General features: G+C 42.6%; 1 protein-coding gene across 4 annotated transcripts in view; it reads right to left on the bottom strand.

Moving 5' to 3' along the window:
- Nucleotides 1-12,702, bottom strand: part of tinc (transmembrane protein tincar) — a 38,164-nt gene extending 25,462 nt beyond the window's left edge. For all 4 annotated transcript variants that reach the window (XM_076623612.1, XM_076623614.1, XM_076623611.1 and 1 more), the window contains exon 1: nt 12,033-12,702. The gene's annotated coding sequence lies outside the window, so the exon portion shown is untranslated. The remainder of the gene's footprint in view (nt 1-12,032) is intronic.
- Nucleotides 12,703-13,078: the final 376 nt, after the last annotated feature.

Here is a 13,078-nt window from a genome sequence, read left to right on the forward strand (position 1 = left end):
ATCGTTATCCGATGCAACGATCGGCTCGTTATGGTTCACATCGTTAAGAAAAGGTTTAAAATAAAAAGATGGTAGTACGGCAAAGGTGAAAGGAAATAGGATATTATTCTTATCGCCCCTTATAATTGCAAGCTAAGGGATAAACAACAGCTGCAAGATATAACCGGGGTCTCGACGTATATCGTATATCGTGAATCTACGAGACACAGCAATCGTTGCTGTCGTTATAGAGATACGCAGGAAGAAGTATCTCGACATATCGTTTTCGTTAAATCGTACGAAAGAAAGGAGAGAAAATTAGAATATGGAAAACTCTTTACCGCGAATGTCGCGTTACTTTTTAGTAATCCGTCAAAAAATTTCCTTTGAACGCGATTCACGCGATTAAAGAAGATTCGGCGAACGAAAAAATCGATGCGGCGGTCGGTCGCGTTTTCAATTTTCACGTTACGGGGCAAACGATTTTTAACACACTACCATTATCGTTGGCTTTGACGTGGCTGTTAAACGCGCAAAGAGAGTATATTTCGCGAAATTTTAATGTTCCCATAAAAGATCGTCCGTGCTGTTTTATACGACACATATATACACACAGGCGGTAAATTAATTCGCGAAATAAAATACGCAGAGGCTGGAAATCGAACCGGCACGGCCGCTAGCCGAAGGGAAATTTGATTGATAGGAACTGAAGCGACCATCGGAAAAGCACTTTAGATAATTGGATACTGTTAAATCTCATTAGGTAAACCGAACAAGTACATAGTTACTTGTGTACATGGCGACAGCTTGATACCGTGCACATAGGTTCGGTAAATTCCGACGCGATATTATCGTATAGAGAAACAAAGACGTCGATGGTTAATTTCTGATACTAAAAAGCCACTGGGTCGACCGTATCTCCGCAGAGGCACCAACGATCGCGATGGTCTTTGTACCTTCTATAAAAGCATTATTTTCGTTAAATAACAGTCATTGATGTTATACGATAGAGGAACGCTTGGATGAATGTGTAATAGAAATATATTTAAATAAGTATAAGTACTGGCAGCGTTACATTGCAACAGAGCTCCGAAACCATGGGTCTATGGGTTATTTATATAATTACGAAAACTGGCCTGTCTATAGCCCGTTGTACCATCTGTGCAAGGCATGTTCCTAAAAAGGCTATGAGGCTGAGAGGCCCTTCAAATTGATTTAGCGCCAAACAATACTTAATGGCTTCGAGGACTGAGAAAACTAAAAACTAGAGCAGATATCGAGTTTTCCTAAAAGTGAGAAATCACTTCAACAATATTTATTTAACAGATTAGAGATGCATTATATTACAGGAATATTCGCTGACATAAGAAAACAAATATTATATGAGTACGATGTCCAAACCTCAAACTAGAGATTGTTCGTTATTATTTACATAATTATTTATGTATTTACTTGGTATAACAAACGCGTCAAGTCCCTTTCCAACTCCAACCGAGGAAGATCATTTCGCGTTATGCCAATATGTTACAAGCACTTTATTTTGCTTTTATTGCTATAAAATACGGTAACTTGGCGGTGAAACTTGGTGCAGTTTTATTTTAATAAAAATAACCGTACGCTATAGCGAATGATTCTATCCGAAAATATAACTTTGATACAAAGAATTCGGTAAATCGAAATATATCGTCGTCGAAGCAACACGATAAAGCGATGGTTTGGAAAAATTTCGTTCGGGGACAGCCGGTCAACGGTCGATACCTTTAACCGGATGTTTCGAGCGAGCATTGCAGGGTTAAACGATAGTAACGAGTCACTTGGTACAGGAGTGGGTGTTGTGTCACGCTCGTAGGGTGATATTAAATACGGGAGTATCGAGTTGCGAACAAGTCGAGCGTGAACGGCGCAAGTAAATGGATCCATGTACGATGTGTACTCGTGAAAATCGGCAGTGCTTACGGCGGCTGTTACGCCAACCAAAGACAAACTCGTGATCGAAGTTACACTTTGTCGAACCGACATTGTAATTTCTAATCGCACGGACCTAGCTACTTTCGTTTCAAAAGCTCGTAGATTCGTGGAAATTTCGTCTTGTTCTTTACATTTAGTTTTCCATTTAATCTCGATTCAAGACTATTGACTTTTTCTAGCTGCATACAAATCTAACTTTGATCTAATTTGTAACGCGCTCTTAAAAAAAAAAAAAAATACGAATGCAGTCATTGCTTAACCTAATAATTACGAATTAATTTGGATTCGGTATATCGTTGCTAGACGGCGGATTTTTATGCATTTATAGGAAATTTGAGAGTTGAAAATTTTACAAAATGCACATAATATGGAAAAATATATGAAATATCCGTAGAGCGTTTTCTATAATATTCGGCAGATGAAACGATTTTTTACCGTGGTTCTATTTTCTAACTGTGTTCTCCAAAATGTGACAAAATTTCCGCTGTTTAATTCTCACGAACCAGGAATTCTTAAGTTAACCGGGAAAGAGTTGAAAGACATAAAATTTTAAATGGAAATTACAAGGTTTCGTTGAGAAATCGAGTTTCAGGAAACGGAGTCGAGAAAACGAAAGGAAAATTAATTCGTTCGATCGAACGGATGATAAATACTCTGGCCCCTTGACCCATATTCTTGACACCACTGTCAAGTTCCTATACCGATTGTATTACAGTGTCGGAGCTGATTGCACCATCGCACGCGTAGTAGCGGTGCCTTCTACGGTATACTCAAGCGTCTACGTTTTCAATTTCACGCGATTAGAAAATCATTGCAACCCCTCGTTACTAATTACATTAAGATAGAATAATTAACATCGCGTGTAACGTTACATGAAGGGGTTGCGCCACCCTTATAATAGTTTCTGGTATTTCTTAATTTTCTAATCGCAGAACAGAACAGAATCTAATCGTGTAGAACAGCGTGTCGAAATGGTTTGTCAACGTTCAAGTTGCCGACGAAATTCAGGGACAAATTACGCCAGATATTTTATGAAATTTTAGGCGTGTACGAGAAAAAAAAAGAAATTAAGAAATCGATGGTCATAAAAAATATAGTTTACGGCTGTATACGCAAGTTACGAATTTATATACAGGGAAAGTAAAGTTTCGTGGCGACCGAAGGACTTTCTCGAACCGTGGAAAAACGATAATTCGTGTCAGCGATCGTCGTGTTGCTTATGTATATCGTCGGCTATTCTCTCTAATCTTTAAACAGCGTAGAGACTTTTTGCTACGTATATCGACCGGTTAGAAATAACTTTACAGGTCAATACGCAGCTTTTCGCGTTATCCGTTAATCGTTAAGCGACTCGTAGTTCGACGAAGGTTCGACAGTACGCCGTGAATCGTACGGATGTATAAACGCGTTGTTCTTTTTGTCCCCGTCTCATTCCCAGTCCCCGGGAATATTTTTGGAATAATTAGCCAACGTAAAGCGGAATATTCTACTTCAGGACCGAGCACCTTCGTCAAAAGAACGAGAAAATAATGAACGAAGGAAAGAAGAATTGCCAGGGACGAGGAACTGCTTAGACAAAAAGGTACACAGACTGGAAGAGAGGCAGACCGACGAACAGGTCGTCGAGCTACCAAGAGAGCGTGGCATTCTGATGCACAATAAGTGTTGGGTTACGATAAACTGGTCAGAAACAATGGAGGTTGTCGGAGCAATGTGCTCCAAACTGTGCAGCCAAGCTTCGACTATCGTGTTACTAGCGTATATACCAGGCGAGTCGCGACGATCACACGGCAAGAAGGTTGCCAAAGGATCGACAACGAGAGCCGTGGCCTGTTCGGTTGCTTGGCGGCAACGATATTGCTTGCTGCGCGATATTACCTAGTCCAATTTTTCACGTATCGTCCCTGAAGATAACCCGCATAACAAGATGCATCGTAAACGATTATACGAGCGAGAGTATGAGGGAAAGGCATCGACGGATGAAACAGATGTTCGACCGTATTCGCGGAATAACGCGTCAACGAGAGTTGTAAGATCTCGTCTAGATACGGTAATCGACGCCACGAATCAGTCGATCGCCTATTTCGGTTAAGATAATAGAGATGGTTCGAATGATTTTAACTCTGAGTTGACAATTGCGTTTCTTTTCTATAGAACTTTATTGAATAACACAAGTTTATAACCACCGTTTACGCGACTGATCTGCGAGACGTTGACTGATGAGAGTTTGTAATTTCAGTGTCGAGGTGTTCTCGTATTATTACGGAGGAAAGCTCGGTGTGGCTGTGTCCCTTTGAACTAACAACGCGGATTCGTCGTTCACACTTTTGGTTAGGAAAAGTGAGGGTAACGATCCGCGATGCCAATTGGTTATAGCCCACGTTAATAAATGAAGATAGGTTTTCCCATTAAGTAACTACCTACTTTCTCCGTAATTTGTAAGAACGTACAATAGACCTAAGGACTGCTCAAGGATCATCCATAAACCGACAAAACTTACAGAAACGATAAACTAAAAGTTTAAGTTTATGGTGGGTCCTTGAAGTTATCGAGGGTACGCGGTGAGGGCACGCACACATCTGGCCCCTAATGTCACAGTGGCCATGTGAATTGACGTTACAACGTCGAGGAGGAAAACTAGCTATGGATGTATCTAAAGCACGAGACAAGCGGATTCGTTGATTACAATTTTCGGTAGAGAAGCGAAGGCAGTAGGTGCTGGCCGGCCCCTGCCGAAGGTCGCTCACGGGTGAAATCGACCTTCGAACCTTGTACCTGGGAAAAGCCGCTTATCTCGTGTTTTATCGTAACGAGCAATAAACCCTAAGCAGTGTCTCGATTCGAAGGACGCATCGTAGAAAATTAGGGTGTCGACAGTTAGCTGACAAACAATCAAGATAAAGTAAATCTTAAGACGCCAATAGATTTTGTCGCTGTAAAGAGGATTTTATACGTGGCGATAACGATTCCTTGGGATCGTTGCGGATCCGAGCAAATATGTTTGAACAGCTGTTAGCCATCTCGATCGAAGGATGGATTAGAATATGTGGTCGGGCGACGGGACGTAACGACAGGCAACGGAAAAGTCTTAGGTTTCAAAGACATAATGAGAACTTGGCAGGAATATTATCCTGCTCGTATTTGTAATAGAAGAATTAGGTTTTCGAGAAGTTCTATAAAGCTTGGCCGTCTGTAAAATTGGGAAACTGGCCGTAAATGGAGGCTCGCATTAGTCTTTCTCTACCCAACGCACGATCCCTTTTCTTTCACTTTCTCTGTTTTACCGTTAACTTGCTTCCTTCTCTCTCTTTCTAGCCCCACTCCTCTTTAACTACTTTTCTCTTGCCTTGCTTTGTTGCTGCTCCGTTCTCCGTGTTAACTTGATACCCAGTAGACGCAAAGACAATAGGGAACACGTTGCGGTTTATAATGGATCAAGCGCGACAAACGTTATAAATCAATGTTAAAGCAGGAGATGTGAATCGCGGGAGGTGAAACGAGAAATAAATAATTTCAAGAGACATGCGAATTGCGAAGGAACAGATGTTCCGTCATTTGTCTTCAGCTTTGTTTCGATGTTTCCTTTCTTACGAGAAACTGCTCGAGTGTAATAAAAATCGCTCAACCCGTAGAAACATATACGATAATAAAATAAGGCAGATATCGTACATTTTGAAGAAAACCATCGATTGTGTTTATATCCACGAACGAAACGAAACAAAACAAAAGCCAAGTTTCCAGCGAAGTAATAACAAACGGACGATTAAAATAAGCGAAACCTTTCGATTTGTCAAGAAATAACTGCTGCATTATTTATTTATGCGCGCGAAAGAAACAGAAGACGAACGAAGTTTCGAACGAAATGCGATACGTACGTAGAAAATAAATGGTCATGAAATATTCGAGCGATATAGAAATAGATTGGACTTCCATCCGCGATATAAATATAGCATATATGGATAAATGTCGATATACATATTGCACGTATATCCGGAACGTCGATTTGCCAGTGGCGTTTGCGTTCTCGTTCGAGAGCAGAACAAAAGAGCTGTCGTGCACGAGCACTTTGACGTTTGCTGGAACAGGGTAGCAACGTGTAAAGCAAAGAAGAATTACGAAAGCTTGGGACGAACGTGATATGGTGAAACGTACAATGCCAGGTGGTAGCGAAAAATCGTAATCGAGTGTCTGATGGCCGCTTTGACGCAATAAAACGGCGATGAATCGGTAAACAAGTTTCGCGTAAGCCACCTTCTTCCACTTTAACTTCGTAACGAGTTATATACGGTTGCGTACGGTTATTGCGACACGTTGTATATAGCCTAGCCGAGAAATAAAATATCGTTACGAGTATTTAGCAATCACAATATGTATGAAACGCAGAAAAAGGACTAGGCAGCAAAATAAAAAACACGGTCGGTCGTTGTGATACGAATTATGTCCATAAAAATATGAATTTGCATAAATATCCAAAGTCATCGAAACTTGATAGTACGAGCGAAGACAGCGTGGCGTAAAATTAATGATAAAAAAGGAGTAGTCGAACAGTTAAAGGAGTAGTTAAAGCGAAGTTAAAACAGTTGTTCGAATCACGGCCACAACTGTACACAAGACTCAAGACTAAGACTAGTCTCGTGGTCGGATGCTTGCAGTTTTTATATGTCGCGTTTGTAGGTGTTGAAGGACAAGGGAAGGATCCTGATTGCCCTACGTAATGGAGAAAGCGTAATGTTGGGCCATGTGCAAAGGTCAAGTTGAAACCCAGCGGTCAGGTAGTATGGAATGGCGTGGATTTGGGTATGGTCGTTGTCACAACAGAGTCGATCTCCTAACGATACTACGATCTAATAAATCGTCCCTTAAATCCGTTTAATCGATTGTGCCGTCGATCGTCGATTATAACATTTATTTGGGGAATTTTGGTTAGCTGTGGAAAGGGGAACGCGAGGCATTTTATATCGCGATACGTGGCATCGAACGTCGTTCTTCCTATGGCGACTGCAAAAAGGGGTAACAAAGCTCAGAAACGCGTAGAAGAAATCCGGATCGGAGAGGTAAAGCACAAAGAAGAGTGGAAAGGATCGCATACCTGTGGAACAGGTGTTCCATCGAAGACCGGCTTTTCGTTCTCTTTGCCTTCGCGCGTACACATCCACGCCTCCACCACTACAACCTTCGCCAACTACTATACTCGGTTCGAACGTTTGCCTACAAATACACACATACGTGTATAGAACATTCGTATAGAGATTTTCTCGAGGACCGTAGACGACGATGGTAGAACGTTACGACAATCACCTTTGTGCGCTGCTATTGTACCCAGCACTTGCAGCAATAGGCGTAACGATAAATCTGACACGATCGCCGAACAGAACTAAACGACCTCGATCGTTGTAACAATAATCGAAAGCGGTCGCGTGACGAATTCTTTGATCGAACTGTTGACCAATAGTATACGATAGGATACTACGATGGCTCACGGAAGTGTGTTAAGGATCGTCATAGACAACTTTTACGTTCGTACTCTACGCCTTGTACGAAACGTTATCGTATCGACGTTAGTCATGACGTTAGTCATGACGAGACTCGGTCGTCACGATTATATTGGCCAAATTCGAAAGCAATTCGAAAATGTATACGTATAAAATATATATTTGACGAAATATTAATATACACGGCACGAATAGTCGTAACTTTGAAAATGTTTCATACGACACACATAATATATTCGTAAAAGGTGTCTACAAATGATCGAATATTTCGATGAACCTGTGCGTACGGAACACGATATACGGAAGCACGATAGTCCCAGCGTGCAATTAGCGACATGCGATCGGAAAGAAAGAGTTCGATTAGCGCGAACGTACGAGCGCACTTGGCTCGGTGCCCGCGAAAATTTACCGTGTTTTAATCGCGCTGCTTCCATTGTGTCCAGCTTGATTTTGTTTTCATGGCGGGGCGTTCTCTTCGATTCGGAGTAATTAATTGCCGCGCGATTGAAATAAAATTGATTTTCAGTTGAAACTTTCGAACGAACGAAAGATCTGGAATATTTGTTTCGAACAATTTGTTTGAAAGCATCGTTAAACGATAGTTTGAAACTTCAAAGTGGCGTATGGAGGCTGTTGCGACGTTCGGTGGTACGTGGCGATAATTCGATGAAACAGCGCTGGAACGAGCGCTCGCGTTTTTCTATAAAAGCTTATCCCGAAATTGCCACCGACACCGAGTCGTAGAGCGATAAATTTATCCGGGATGGTCTCCTTCCCGTGTGGACGAAACGACAAAAATAACCCCGTAGCCTGCTCTTTGCGCTCCAACGAATGCATAACTACGGAAGGATGCACTCGTTTCTCGAAGAACGCGTTTTGTTATCCGTTCGATCGTTTAACCACGAATCGATTTCCTTCCTTCTCCTTCAACTACTTATTACTCGTCGTCTCTACGAATGCCTCGAAATACTCGTGTTGCAGCGATTTAAAGCCGCGAGCAAATCTATCGGTGAAGAATTAATTATTTTCTTTCCGATACTCGATCGTCTTGGACATGCGGTAAAAGGCGTATAGTAATTCGTAAAAACTGGACCTGTAGGAAATCGATCGTCGAATAGTTATTCCTTCGTCAATTTTCTAACGACCTAGGCGTGCAGTAAAGAATTTATGGCAGTCTATGAAAGCTGCGGCGTTACGCGTTACTCGATATTACGCTCATAAATTACGAAGACAAGAAAAATATCGCTGTATGAGAGTAATCGTACTGCCCAGATCGTATAAGTGCCAGGATAGCCTGTTGCGTGCACAAAATATGTACGTCTCGGCGGTGCTCCTTCCAAAGAAAGTTTCATATTAAGCAAACCTCCGTATAATTATTTCAACCCTTTCGCAGTGCAACGCAGGGGAGACTCGGGCAAGCCGTCAAATATAGCTCTATAAATTTCCCGTTTGTAACATCGTCCTACATAATGTATACCTGTTCGTGTTTAATATATACTTATTAGCTTTTCTTATACGAAGATGAAATATTTTTTAAACTGCATACATTTTTAATCAAATACACTTTGTATTTAAAAAGTGGCGGAAAAAGTTTCGACGAGATAAAGGGACGACTATCCTTCGAATCGTTCGTCTCGGATTCTTCGTCGAAGGGTTACCATGCCACGATACACGCTCCGCCGGAAGCATAGTCGTGAACGATTTTTAGATTGATCGGAAACCGGAAGCCGGTATACACATATACACACAAGGTTGCTTTGAAGCTCGAAACGTTTACAAAGCCCGTAACGCGATCACGTAGAACGAAGAAAAAGGATTTCGAGGTCGTTACATATACATACGAGTATATACGCTGAAAATTAGTTAGCACGAAAATTAGTCACGATACGGTCGTCCATTTGAAGCATTTCAAAATCCAATTTCGTTTCTCATCGCGTAGAGGCCAGTCGAGCTTAGCACCGACCGCGAAATAAATCGCTTTCGATAACTTTCTTCTACAAAAGATTCGTCCTTGCGCGCTCTTTCGAACGAGAATACGCTGAATAAAACTGTTCGCTATAATAAATGGTGATATTGTCCGCGAAGAAAAGTTTAACTCCGGCAGTGCAGACGGCATACGCGATGAAAGGTGCGTGAAAAAAGAACCGATGAAAAGGCTATTATATTCGATTTCGAGGGAGCCGATCGGTCCTTTTCCATCGCCGCTACGCTAGAACCTCGTAATGAGATTAATTATCAATAACGAGCCTCCTTCACCGAACGATCTATTATGCCGCGGAGTCGATATCGTTAAACTGCCTCGTCCGCGATATTAGTCGATGGTTTGACTCGCTGGCTTTCGTTGACATACTTACATGTATTATATATATTTAAGCAATCTTGCATCTTCGTGAACAGAAGTAAAACGATGGTACTAAACGCGTCAAATATTCGAACGAATATTATACTCATTCCGGGTATCTTTACACCTTTAAATATCCGAAAGTAATGGAATATTCGCGACGGAAAATTTTTACGAATAAGTTACGCGCTTTCGACGGAAACTTTCGAAATCTCGCTGTCTCTGTGATATTGTTCCTCGTTACGTTCATCTCTCCAGCTGGATTTCTTAAAAAGGAGGCAAGAGAGTGCTCCACTGTCATCGAGGCTAAAGCTCGATCATTTTGCAAGGCAAGAAAGCGGTAAAGTAGTCGGAGGTAAGAACAGGGAATGTGAAAGACAGGGAGTAGCTTTTGATAAGTAACGACGTAACCTCTCGACGATCCTCTTCCGCGAGTTGCTTTAATATACACGACTTGTATAGCTGTATGCTCGGAGATAGGGAAAGAGTGGTAAACATTACCTCGAAGAGGGAAACCGGTATCGTTCTTTCTACCATCGTCTAACCCGCGTTCAACCCGATACCTCGTAGACGACCTAATCCCTGATCTCGAACCAGAGTTTTACAAGAAGCGGAGTACGATCGGCGTAGCTTTTAAGAGGATCGATTTTAACTCGATCGTCTGATCGTTTGATCGTATCGTGCCGTGTCTGGGCCGCATTCCGAGCGGTTCTCCGAGAGAAACGTAGAAATACCGTTAAATGTAGACGATTTTCGGTAAATCGGCTACTGAGCGTGCCGGCTAAACGACAACGCTTCCGTGAACCGGTAACGTCTGTATGTCGCACGTGGCACGTGCCAGCAACGATTATTACGCAACGTGGGAACGATGAATGAACCGAGAACTTTACGGTACGTTGACTTTCACGGGAACGACCGACGTCGATTATCAATCTTCGATGCGCGCTCGTTCCGTCGTTCATTAACGTCCAAAGTCGATCGAACGAACGTACCGTTCGATGGGAATAAATCGATCGTAAGATCGCGCGTGCGAAAGAGCAATCGAAACGACGCGTGCTGTCTTTTTCGTTGACGAGTGCAATTAGAAGAATTCGCAGGCTAAACGAAAGAGAAGAAGAGAAGGAGAGAAAGGAGCACCGAGTATCAGGATCGGATACCACGGCAGACTCTTAGAAGATAAATCGATCGAAACTCCACTTCGTCCACGAAATACGCGAATTTATGAAAACAGAGTTTCTTTTCTGAGATATCACGCTATATTCGATTATATTCGAGAAGCTCGACTATATTGATACGATATTTTAACGTCCTCGATACTTTGAAATTACAACGAGCGACATTTTGGAAATATCGGAGAGGACGTAAACACGCGTATTTAGCTCCAATACGAAAGAATGGGTGGCATGGTCCATTTACGTAACGTGGAATATTAGTAAACCAAGTACGGAACACGTAACTCCGACAGTAAGCCAGTTTACACGAGGAGAACTTACGACGTAACCTAATCCGATTCAAGCTGCAAGTACTGCGTGCAAAATGAAATCGTTGACGCGGAGGTAAGCATGAATTAATCATTGGGCGTACGCACGCTCGTAGGGACGGAAAGAATAAAAGTAGAGCGACGGAAAAGAAGTTGGAAACGTTCCATTAAATCTGTTAAACCCCCTTGACAGTGATAATCGTAGGTGAACGCGCGATAGTCACACTTGTATCGCATCGTTGGTATTGCAGAAACGAAACGAGCCTCGTTCCTGCACGCAACGTTCCTCCGCTCACCGCGTACGCTTGTTTCAGCGCAACCACCTTCTCTCCACCATCCTTCGATCCCGAATTCTCTCGTCTCTGCACCCCCTTTCAGCTACTCCCTTTTCCCCGGAACAATCTAATCTCCAGCTATCGATCTTAATTACACCCCGACTACTTCTCAACTACCGCTCAACAGTCACGTTTCTGGCATTTCGTTTCGTTAAGAAAAAAAAACTAACGAGGTTCCATCGGAACGTCCACCGATCTCGTCTGTTCTCACGCGAATCCACGTCGATTTTCGATACTCGATCTTCGAAAGATTCGATTTGACCCACATTTTCTATATATCGTTTCGTTCGATCGTAGACAAGACGAAACTGATAATTTTCACATATATCTGGTCGTTCCGATATCTCGTTGTTTCGTATATTGTATTTCGTGTTTCTACGTATAGTAAAGTATGCCGCAACGATCGATAAATGAAACACAATGAAACGCACACTGACCTTTCTGCTCCAATCCTGGTTCGACGTTGGCGACTTCCAGCGAGCGTAGATGCCTTTCGAAAAGTCAAATTCACCGGACACTGTAAACTACTGACACTCGCGGTTCTTCTGTCCGACCAATCTTTACATTCTTACCGGTGCTATTGGTCTACTCGTCCAAAATAGCCGCAATGCGTTCGGGTCCAAGTAAAAGCGAGTACCAAAAACGTATAGAACGAAAGACAGTGTCGCTAATATATAGCGTCACTCGAATTCTCACTCTTATGATCATCGCAGATGTTTCGTGAGCGAAACTTAGAATCCTACGAACTCGACACGCGGTACGTCTTACGTCCAACCGAATGGACGAACGACGGAGAAATCTCGATTGATCGCTCAAAATTCGATACCAATGTCACTGCACGTGTGATTCGTCCGCACTGTGTCGATCGTCGATACTCCGGCTCGATTCACCTTCCAATCCCGGAAGTTTTCTCGATTCCCCGTAGTACGTACGTATTTCGGCGATTAAGATTCGAGAACGGCAAGAAGAACCGATCGGGTTCGAAGCACTCGCGTAACTAGGAAGCTATCGGTCCGAGTCTGGCAGCCGTGTGACTCGCAACGCGGTCGTAAGTGGAAAAACGAGCAAAGAATCGAGCGAAAAATCGAAAGGATCCGACGCGGTACACGTCCACGCTTGCTCTGACCAGCCCGGCGCATCGAATGTACCACGCATCTGCGCCGCGCACTTCCTCTCTTCATTGGCTCGTCGAGCTCTATCCTTCCCCCACTCCTTGCGCTACAGGGGTTCTCCTCACGCTCGACACCACCGCCGATTCTACTATTTTATCGACTTTCTTTTCCTTGCTCTTCTCCTTTTTTCCGGATAACAAGCGAATCTACCTGTAATCGAATTCCTTATAGTCCCTTTGTATTCTGTTCCCGATAGTTTTTAAGCTGTTTTCCATTTGTCATTGTTCGATATTCGTTTCAGCAAAATAGTTACATCGTCTCCAGTATCGACGTGGAAATCTTAATTACGCGTAATCGAAGTTACAGCGATT

This window comes from Bombus vancouverensis, chromosome 13 (genome assembly GCF_051014615.1).
Source record: "Bombus vancouverensis nearcticus chromosome 13, iyBomVanc1_principal, whole genome shotgun sequence".
Lineage (NCBI taxonomy): Eukaryota > Metazoa > Arthropoda > Insecta > Hymenoptera > Apidae > Bombus > Bombus vancouverensis.